At 35.5% G+C, this 10,176-nt stretch overlaps 1 long non-coding RNA gene across 1 annotated transcript; it reads right to left on the bottom strand.

Moving 5' to 3' along the window:
• Positions 1 to 7,624: 7,624 nt before the first annotated feature.
• On the bottom strand, positions 7,625 to 8,389 carry LOC124458097. The gene is made up of 2 exons (XR_006953003.1): positions 8,358 to 8,389; positions 7,625 to 7,770 (listed from the first exon to the last, which is right to left on the bottom strand). It is a non-coding gene; the product is annotated as an uncharacterized LOC124458097 (long non-coding RNA).
• Between the last annotated feature and the right edge of the window lie 1,787 nt (positions 8,390 to 10,176).

The raw sequence follows: 10,176 nt of genomic DNA, 5'->3' as shown, positions 1-10,176 counted from the left end.
AATCTTAAAAAATTAAATGAATCTGTACAATATTACCATTTCATAATGGACAATATATACATACTGCTCTAAAGCTCATCTCAAAATACTGTTGTATGGCATCATTAGACTTATAAGATGATTATTATGGCGTCGCAATCCATCCTAATTTACAAAAATTTCTAAACTTTTCATATAAACGTAATTTATACAAATTTACAGTTTTCCCCAATGAACCCTCTTCTTGCCCTAGAAAGTTCACTAAACTGTTGAAACCCGTACTAGCTTCGCTACGGAAGAAAGGGCACATTATTTTAGTTTATGAAAGAATGTTTTATGCAATGCGGTGTTCGAAATTAAATGAAGATATGATCTTCAACCTTTGCTGGACAATTTAAGCAATTGTCTCATGAACCTGAACAGTTCAGGTGACTCAACGGGATTCGAACCCATGACCTCTGCGGGTCCCGGGATTCGAAGAGCAGAGGTCATGGGTTCGAACCCCGTTGAGTCACCTGAATTTTTTAGGTTCATCAGACAATTGCTTAAACTGTCCAGCAAAGTGCGAAGATCATATCTTCATTTAATGTTTTAGTTTATATTGATGACTTATTTCTAATGAGTCGCACATATGACCGTTGTATTGATAATGTTGTTGAAATATTAATATTATTAGAAAAACTTGGTTTTGTCGTCCACCGTAGTAAGTCGGTATTTATTGCAACCCAAGAAATAGTTTTATTGGTTTTTTAATCAATTAACAAACAATGAGAGTACGATTTACAACTGAGAAAAAAGGCAAACTTATGTCCCTTATTACAACATTGCTGGCCTCTGAGGCGATTGACATAAGATCTGTTGCCCAAGTAATAGGCCATATGATATCAAATTTTTCTGCTATAGAATATGGACCATTTTACTATCACAAACTTGAAAAAGATAAAACCATAGCATTATCGAAAAATAAGGGGAACTACCAAGCCTCAATGATTATTTTTAAGGAAGCTAAGATTGAATTGCGTTTGTGGCTTGAAGATTTACAGGGATGTTTTAAAATATTTTGACACCCTTCGTTGACTTGTTACTTTATTCCGACGCCTTTATGACTGGCTGGGGGGCAGCTCTTGAACTTCAATCAAGAGGGGGAAACTGGTGCAAACAGGAGACTATTGATCACATTAATATCCTTGAGATTAAAGCCGCCTTATTGGAACTTAAATGTTTTGTTTCAACTTTAGCAGGGAAACATGTCAAAATAATTATTGACACCAGCACAACGGTGTTTGTCATAAACAATATGGCTACCAGCCCCAATGAGAAGTTACATGGTTTGGTGGTAGATATTAAGGAATTTTTTCGGTTAAATAAGATTAAAGTTACAACTGCCCATTTACCAGGGTCAACAAATATTGGTAAAGATAAAGAATCCAGAAAATATATACCTAAGATAAGGTGAACGGATGTTAAACCAACGCCACATTGAAAAAGCTCTGCAAATGTTTGATTTTAAACCTGAAATTGATTTGTTTGTCGCACGACTAAACAAACAATTCAAGAAATACTGCTCATATCTACTAGACCCGGAAGCAAGTCGTGTTGATGCTTTTTCCATTCTATGGAAAAATCTAAGATTTTATTGTTTCCCTCCTTTTAGTTGTATTTTACAAACAATTCAAAAAATTATGCAAGAACAAGCAATGGGCAGCATTGTGATTCCGAATCTTCCAACACAACCCTGATATCCATTGATTACACTCCTGCAAGGACGGCTACCATATATCTGCCATCCCTCTCACACAATTCTATACCTATCAGCTGTGCCAGAGGAGATAACCCCCTCGCCAAGAATTTAGAACCGAAAATATGTTTTGTATCCGGCAACCACTTACTGAGTTAGGTGTATATTTTCTCCGCTATTTTCTCGACGCACAACATGGACATTACGCTGTGATTAACGGGAAACGCATCTTGGTTTACACACATTCTTTAACTTTTTCATGACTGTAAAAAAACATTTATGACATGACTTTGAGTCGTAAAATGCAAGTATTCAAAAGGCTCACTAACACTTATACTCATTGAGGGCAACAATGAAATCCAGATCTTGCTAAGCGATTGCAAACTTATTTCTCTATCAATGGCGAGATTATTGCTTGATATTTCAAATCAAGCACTCAGTGGAGTAAAATGGACCTATGTTGCATTTGCATCTTGCTTTAAATTAATTCCGTGTTTTGTCTGGTTTGATTTCTGTCGTTACTTTATAGAAAAGACCTACTGGTGGCATTGTTGTATCAACTGCAATCTTTTTTCGTGGTGGTAGTTGATATTTATCACTTCTAATGGATTTAAATGCTTTGATAGGTATGTCTTTATGTGAATCGGGGTGTGTGGATATAACTGGCAGCAGCTTGCTGGATAATGTATTTTGTTTTCTAATGCTTTCGTTGAAACTATTTCCAGATTGAATCCGCGTCTTATCTCTGCATTTTAGAAATTGAGTACAATTGTAGTTTTCTTCCACTGGGGTTACAACTATGTTGTCTTCAGATTTCGAAAGGCGAGTAATTGCAAGGGGATTGGACACTGTACAACTTTTAGCTCTTTGTCGTTATCCAAAGGAGCATACCGTTAAATCTAAAAAATTTATTGACTCTCTTGCAACGTAAAGAGTGCATTGCTGCATCTCAGTGGTTTATCTTACAAATTATCGAATGATTCTTCTCTTTTTGCAGCAACTGATGCCTTTCGCTCTAATAATAATAACTTTTAAGCAGATATAACTGACTTAATTGCTTAGTTCTCATTTCCTTTTTGTTATAAGCTAAAATAGATAATTGTCACAGTATCCAAAAAGGGTGTTTTTGCAACTGTCTTGTTTTGATCGTTTTCATTAAGAGAGTTTGTGTGAACATAAGGTGTAATGTAGTTATGTGGAATATTTGATGACATACAAAAACATTTACTCAGAGCTTTGATGTCATTTTTTTGAAATATCTTGGAAGTGTGAGGTTCCTAATATCACAGGTAAATACGGCACTTCATCTTAATCTTTGTTGGTATCCATAGTTGGTATCCTTAATGATCTTTTCTGTCTCTCTTTTAATGTAAAAGTTTGTTTGTTGCTTGTCAGTGGTTGGTCGTTTAAACAGTCTAATGATACTGCTTTTCTTGAATGTTTTAGCTCTGAGGATAATAACTGTTTAGCAGATCTAACTGATGGAATTGGTTTGTTTGGAGTTATTTCACACTGTTTAGCAGATTTGGCTGATGGATTTGGTTTTTAATTGGTGGTGCTTGAAATCCATTAGGCCTGCAGACATGCAAATTTGTGTTTTAATGCTCTAATTCCGTCAATCAATCTGAAACGCAAGCATGCCTAGGAAATAATCGATCCATTGGAAAATTAATGCTAACAAAAGAGGCTGTGTCAATATTTTGCATGTAAAAGCACTCACTCCGAAGTCTCAGGCAGAGTTATCAGTAAACGGCAAAGAAAACCAACATCTAGTATGGGTACACAAAACACCATTACACAACATTTGAGTAAGTTGAATTGGAATACAATTTCAATGTTAGATATGGCTATAGAAAATTTAAGTTGTGAGTTTATTCATTGTTTTATGCCAGTGTGAACACTCTCACTTATGGGTGATTTTCCCTCCAAGCTGTGGGCATAAAGTCCATTTGTCAGATGTGGAAGAAAGACTGATTGAATACTTGCCATTCAAATATCCTTTTTGCTTATAAGTCAAATAATTAATATGCTTGCTAAATGTTGTAGTCGTTTTTTTATGTAATGTCCATTGCTTTATACTCTAGATGTTTTGACGAAGAAGTAGATCGCTTCCTAGAAGATTTTTTTAGTATGCATTTTTATAATTCTTTATCTTTTCAAAATTGATACAGTATAACAGTCAGTAAGATTGATTTCTTTTTATTTCAGAGTGGTCATTGCTAGTTTCTTTCAATAAAATGTTTATTACAATAAAATGTATTTAAGAATATCAACGTCTCATGTTCTAATTTGTTCTTTTTTTCTGTCAAAAGTTCTTTTCTCCAATCATTGCAAGTGTACTTGATAAGTTCTAGCTCATTTACTATCGGAGTCATGTCTTGTAAACTATCTAAGAGGGATTTCATGACTTCTTCCTCATCAATTTCTGATACTGAATCATCAAATATATTGATACCCTTTCATGATTCGGCATCATCAAGCAATCGTGTCGTCTTTGTGATCGGTGATCAACACGACAACCGTCATAGTCTTTTGCTACAAATTTGTATATTTTAAAACCAATTTTAGTAGCATAGCACTTTAACAATTTATTCTGTATATTGCTTTGGCGTTCATCTAAAACATGGCTCTCATCATCAAATTCGAAGGACGATTCCTTCACTTTCTTTTCTTTCTCAATGTCTACTTTTAAAGCCATTTTTGTAAGAGCTCCGTTTACTTCAGGGACCATACCTGCACCATAACTACTACTATGGCGGAGACCGGTAATTTGTGCGATAAACATAACACACTTCGATCTTGTTAAATTTTTCTAAGAAATTGCGATATATTATGGGTCATTGGCAAAGAATATTAAATTAAGAAGTTGAAGGTCGTGATTGATCTATGAAAAAAAAAATACGCTTACATGAATTTTTCAACCACATCATGCGACATAAGTGAAGTAGTAATTGTTGACTATGGCCTGTATGAAAAAGCCCTTGACCTAATAAAAGCAGTTAACAATTTTGTAAAGAGGTAAAAGACAATAAATAAATTGAGCTTTGACCCACGACAGAAAAGTTAAAGTCCATATAAAACAGGGCTATGGGTATTAATCCAACAACAAATGTCTATCTTTCTTGATTAGAGGGGGAAGGAAGTAGAAATTTCAAATATAACTGAAAGCCCCTATGCTGCTGATTTGCATGGATCCGTGATGATATATGTATATTGCAACATTGTACAAACTCAAGTTGTTGGAGATGACGATGTAAAATTAATAGAGGCAATTTCTATTCAAGGATAATAGGGAGAATTTGTTTAAAGAACATCTACTAATATTCAATATTTACCAGAAATCAAAATCTTTCGAGGACATCAAAATTTTCTTAAGGGACGAGTTAGGAAACCCGATCTCACTTGAATAGGAAAGTAAATAGTGACAGCTCATTTCAGAAAACAAGCTTCGTCTTATTTTAAATAAGAAAAAAATATGAGTCGAAAAAACCGTTTTGTTCAGTATTACGTCAACCATTATCTAAAAGTATATGGATCAAAACCTGTCTACTGAGGAGCATCCTGGCAAAAGGTCATGGGCAGATGGGTTACGGTCATGGTGGTTTATTTCGTAGATTGGCTAGAGCTGAAATGCCTTTGGCATAAACCGGTGCAAAAGCTCTTCGCAAAATTTCAGGGCCAAATGTCTCGTGTGATGCTATCTCAGGAAAGCGATTTTTAGGTTGTCAGCGATTAGTTTTAGTTCGGAATTTATTTCTTCTACAGTATCTTCTTGGGCGTGTTTGTATGTCTTTGTCACAATCTCTGTTGGTAGTTTGTTGTAATTTGAGGCGTCCATTTCATAGATGTTTGTTGCTTTGTCGGTGAAGATAAAGACGTTGTTTCATGCGTTGATTTTGTTCATGCCTTTGTGTAATGATTTTAGAAAATCGTTGTGAATGTTGCGGAACTCGATTTTTTTGGATTAATAGGGAAAGGTCGTCTTCAAAAGGTTTTAAGGATGGAACTGGTGGTGGATTTCGCTTTGTATTTAAGCCGTAAGTGTGCGGTCTTATATGTATATTATGGAGGATATTCCTGGATAAAAGAGCGCTCAATATCCTCAATATCTTATATAATAGGAGAGCGTAAGATAAAATGAAATAAAATGGACAAGTGTTTGCTGTCGCTACTCGGAGTTTCACGCTGTAGGGTGATCTTCAAGAAACTGACAGATTATATATTATTTGCTGACTATATACCATAGAATAGAGAATATATAGAAGGGCAACTCGCGTCGGTAACCTTTGATGTAAGCGTGGCGCGCAGTTTCTTTCGCGCATACCAGAAATGTGACGGCCGCCATTACTCTGGCCTGTAAAGTGTACAACATTTACTATGAAAATATATGGAGTGGAAGCCGTAAAATGGGTTAAAATGTAGATTTTTTTAGCTGTTTGCTGTTTTTGGCCTCTTTTTGAAAGAAATTGAAATAAAAAGGCAAGTATTTTGTATATATCATGTAACAAATGCATTTATTTAATATATTTATAGCGAAATTCAGTCATAAAGCTTGAACAGGTTCTGAGGTTCACAAGTTCTGAGGACTTAAATAAACTTGGATGTATTACATGTTAAATATATTATTGTGATATAAAAAGCTTTTGTTTTCAATTTAGTTTTATAGTGGACAAAAAATTATATGCACAAAGCCCTTAAAGGTGTGTGACTTTAATTTACTTTCTGTCTTTCTTTTTAGTTGTTGCGAATATGCGGTTCGCATATTTTATGGCGTAATAAATGCGCATTCTTACAAAAATTTCGGCAAGAACTCAAATGGGAATTCCGTACAGCAATCAACTTCCTTTGGTATGGACTTGACAGTGTCTAATATACTTCGACCAACACCTTCGCTCTTTGTGTAGACAGAAAACATCTTAATAAATGTGTCTTCAAGTTTAATGATGTATTCCAGGTAAGGAGAAGATGGTGATTGTAGTCTTCCTAAATTAGATTTCTTTTCATTGAATGCTTTAAAGTGGCAGAATAACTTTCTGCTATCATCCAGTTCTGTAGATGAAAGAGCATTGGTGCATTTCAGACAAGAGTGGAGTTTGAAACTCTTCATTAGAAGAAAACCAGACACATATGCAATGCCATTTTCCCTCATTATGTTAGTAGCAACATTTGGCTCCTTGTAGTTAGTAGGACCAATTTCTAAAATTTGTGGTTGCGTAGGTGGAAAGACTTGAACCGTTTCCTTCTGGCTGACTTTATTCTTTGCTACATTTTTGGAATACTCAACCAGCATAGAATCAAGGTCGTTGTCACAATTTCCAGATGAACAGGTTATAAGGGAACTGAAGAAATGCTTTCTAAGTGCTTGCATAAATTGGGTTGGAGTGGGGTTATCACTATTTCCTCCCTGGCGACGAATAGTACCAAAAATGGAAAATGTACAACTTTATAACCTCGAATCAAAAAGTTGCAGTAGAGACGCACACGTGACAAAGATCCACAACAAACCCAATATAAAATGCTTTGGGCGATTTGAGAATTGAATAACATTAGAAACTTATTTTTATAAAGACATTTCTTAGTAAAAAATATGTGCAAAATAACAGCAATATAATATCATATTTTCTTAATGGTTACAATTTAAATTTAGAATGTGTGCATTTCATGCAATAGAATATACAGAATAAAATACAGCAATTCAGTACACATATTTGCATTCAAAAAATTTAATGACAACTTTAATTAGAGATGGCTATAAGAGAGGGGTGTGCAGCCCTCCTAGCTTAAGCTAGATGGGGGTGCAGAACAAATGCTAATTTCTCTATAAATATGGGTATACTAAACAATTAAGCTGAAGAAATTGTGATCAATGTTTAATAGAGCACCCTTACAAAAATCACCCAATCGTAATAAAAACGTAATAGAATTTAACAAAGAAAGTTTAACATGCTACTGCAACAAGTAGCCACTAAAATCTAATCCAACATACTAAAACTACATAACACAAGACACTTGCAACATAATCCTCACTTGAGAACTGAATGCCAAAATAACAACTAGAAGAAAATATCAGAAAATCAATCATAACTATTGGTAATAAATTTAATAGAGCACAAATCACAGCAAGGCAAAATTTATCAATAAGGCAAACAGAGTGTATACCTCACTAAAACTACATTTGGTATCAAAAATGCCCAACCATTAACATATTAACATTTCACTCATGCTTAAAATGATAAACAAGCCCTCCATGGTTTGAAACAGAATGTTGCAAATTATTATCAGCTATAATTCACACACAAGCATCATGAATCATTATTGGATTACTTGGTTAGCTGGTTGATTAACATGATTTATAGTTTAGCAAGTTGGCAAGTTGCAACCTGAAATATTACAGCGTTGGTACAAGTAAAACTCTGACAAGTTTGTGTTTTAAACAATACATTTATAATAACACCTCTATAGTTTGAAATTTATAATTCAGAATGGACAAAAACGCAAGAGATTTTACTTCTGGACTTCTATTCACCTAACATACTGACAATTCTATAGCAGTAAAATAAACACCCTAGATTGAAACATGTAATTTTTACCAATAAAAAACCTTTACGGACTTGCCAGCAATTAAATAATGGTCTCTCACCTTATTTCTTTCACGTTTTGTCACAAAATTTCATGATTTTCCAAAACAGTTGCGTTTTACGCATTATTATCCCAAAATCACACTTTTCCAATATTATTTTATAGTACGCCAGCGTCAAGTTACTGGCCAGAGTAATGGCGAACCTAACGCATGCGCACAGAAAATATGCCCCGCGTTTCACCTGCGAGTTGCTCTTCTATATATTCTCTATTCTATGCTATATACATCGATTAAAAGGTGTTAAGTTGCAGTTAAGATCGGAACGTTTATTTAAAATGTTCTTTTTACGTCCTTTCAGGATAATTTAGGGTGTTTTAGTTTTTGTTCCGAGGTGGAAGTTGTTTGATGAAGTCCCATTTAATGTTGTAGTTACGTTTGTTTTCTTCAGTGACCACGTGTGTTTAGAAAGTTCTTTCGCGTTGTGGTATTTAATGTTCGTAATTGATTTTGGGTGGTTTTGATATCATGTCTTAAAAGAGCGTGCAGTAACCCCTATATAAATTTTTGTTTCGTTGTTGTCAGTCGCTGTCACGTCGGCTTTGTAAATCACGTTGGGTTTCGGGCAATTGCCATTCATGGGGCATAGGTGTTTCTGCCTGCAGTTACATTTCTTTGGCGGGTTGTTCTTGTTCTGGGTTGTTTAAAACACAGAGCATTGTCTGTTTAAAATAGTCTTGTTGTGTCTGGTTATGAAAGTTTTCATGTTTTCGCCGCAGCTGTAGCTTACGCGTATTGTGTGTCTGTTGAATATTTTGGAGAGTATATTTTTTGGTGGGAAATGTTTGTCGATAAGTTGTAGGAAGTCGTGGGCAATGTGTGTTTTTACGTTTTTGCTGTATGGTGGGTTAAACCAAGTGACGTTACGTTTTCTGTTGCACGTTGTGTGTACATTGATGTTTCATGGGTTAAAGGTGGGGGAGTTTGTTTGTTCAAGAGCTTGGTTGTAAATTGGTGCGGCATTTTCGAAGGGGTCTTTGCTAGATGAGAGTGTGTTAATTCGGTTGTTGACGGATGTGGGTAGTTGGCGTAAAACTGATATTCGGTGGTTGGATGATCTGTGAATGTTGAGAGGATCGTCGTTGGGTTTTCTATATTGTTGGTAGGTGTCGTTGCTAAGTTCAAAGGTTACGTCAAGGAAGTTTGTGCGTTCATGGTTTGTCATCGCTATGATTTTTAGTCCAAGATCGTCAAATAGGTGTGAGAGGGTTTTTCTTTCTTTGTCGCAGAGTCTTCCCTATTAATGTTTTTATGAATGTTTTTATGCAGTGCGGTGTTTGAAATTAAATGAGATATGATCTTCGCACTTAGCTGGACAATTTAAGCAATCGTCTCAGGACCTGAAAAAATCAGGTGACTCAACGGGATTCGAACCCATGACCTCTGCGGTGCCGGTGCAGTGCTCTGACCACTGAGCTATGAAGTCACACAGTGGTGAGCAGGTCAATATTGTTGGGCTGATGTTTTCTCGTGAAATGAATGTCATATAAATGTTTTTATGCAGTGCGGTGTTTGAAATTAAATGAGATATGATCTTCGCACTTAGCTGGACAATTTAAGCAATCGTCTCAGGACCTGAAAAAATCAGGTGACTCAACGGGATTCGAACCCATGACCTCTGCGGTGCCGGTGCAGTGCTCTGACCACTGAGCTATGAAGTCACACAGTGGTGAGCAGGTCAATATTGTTGGGCTCATGTTTTCTCGTGAAATGAATGTCATATAAATGTTTTATGCAGTGCGGTGTTTGAAATTAAATGAGATATGATCTTCGCACTTAGCTGGACAATTTAAGCAATCGTCTCAGGACCTGAAAAAATCAG

The sequence above is a fragment of the Xenia sp. Carnegie-2017 genome, unplaced genomic scaffold (genome assembly GCF_021976095.1).
Source record: "Xenia sp. Carnegie-2017 unplaced genomic scaffold, XeniaSp_v1 HiC_scaffold_6, whole genome shotgun sequence".
Classification (NCBI taxonomy): domain Eukaryota; kingdom Metazoa; phylum Cnidaria; class Anthozoa; order Malacalcyonacea; family Xeniidae; genus Xenia; species Xenia sp. Carnegie-2017.
The sequence above is the reverse complement of the archived record's forward strand: the minus strand, read 5'-3'. Positions and strand labels throughout refer to the sequence as shown.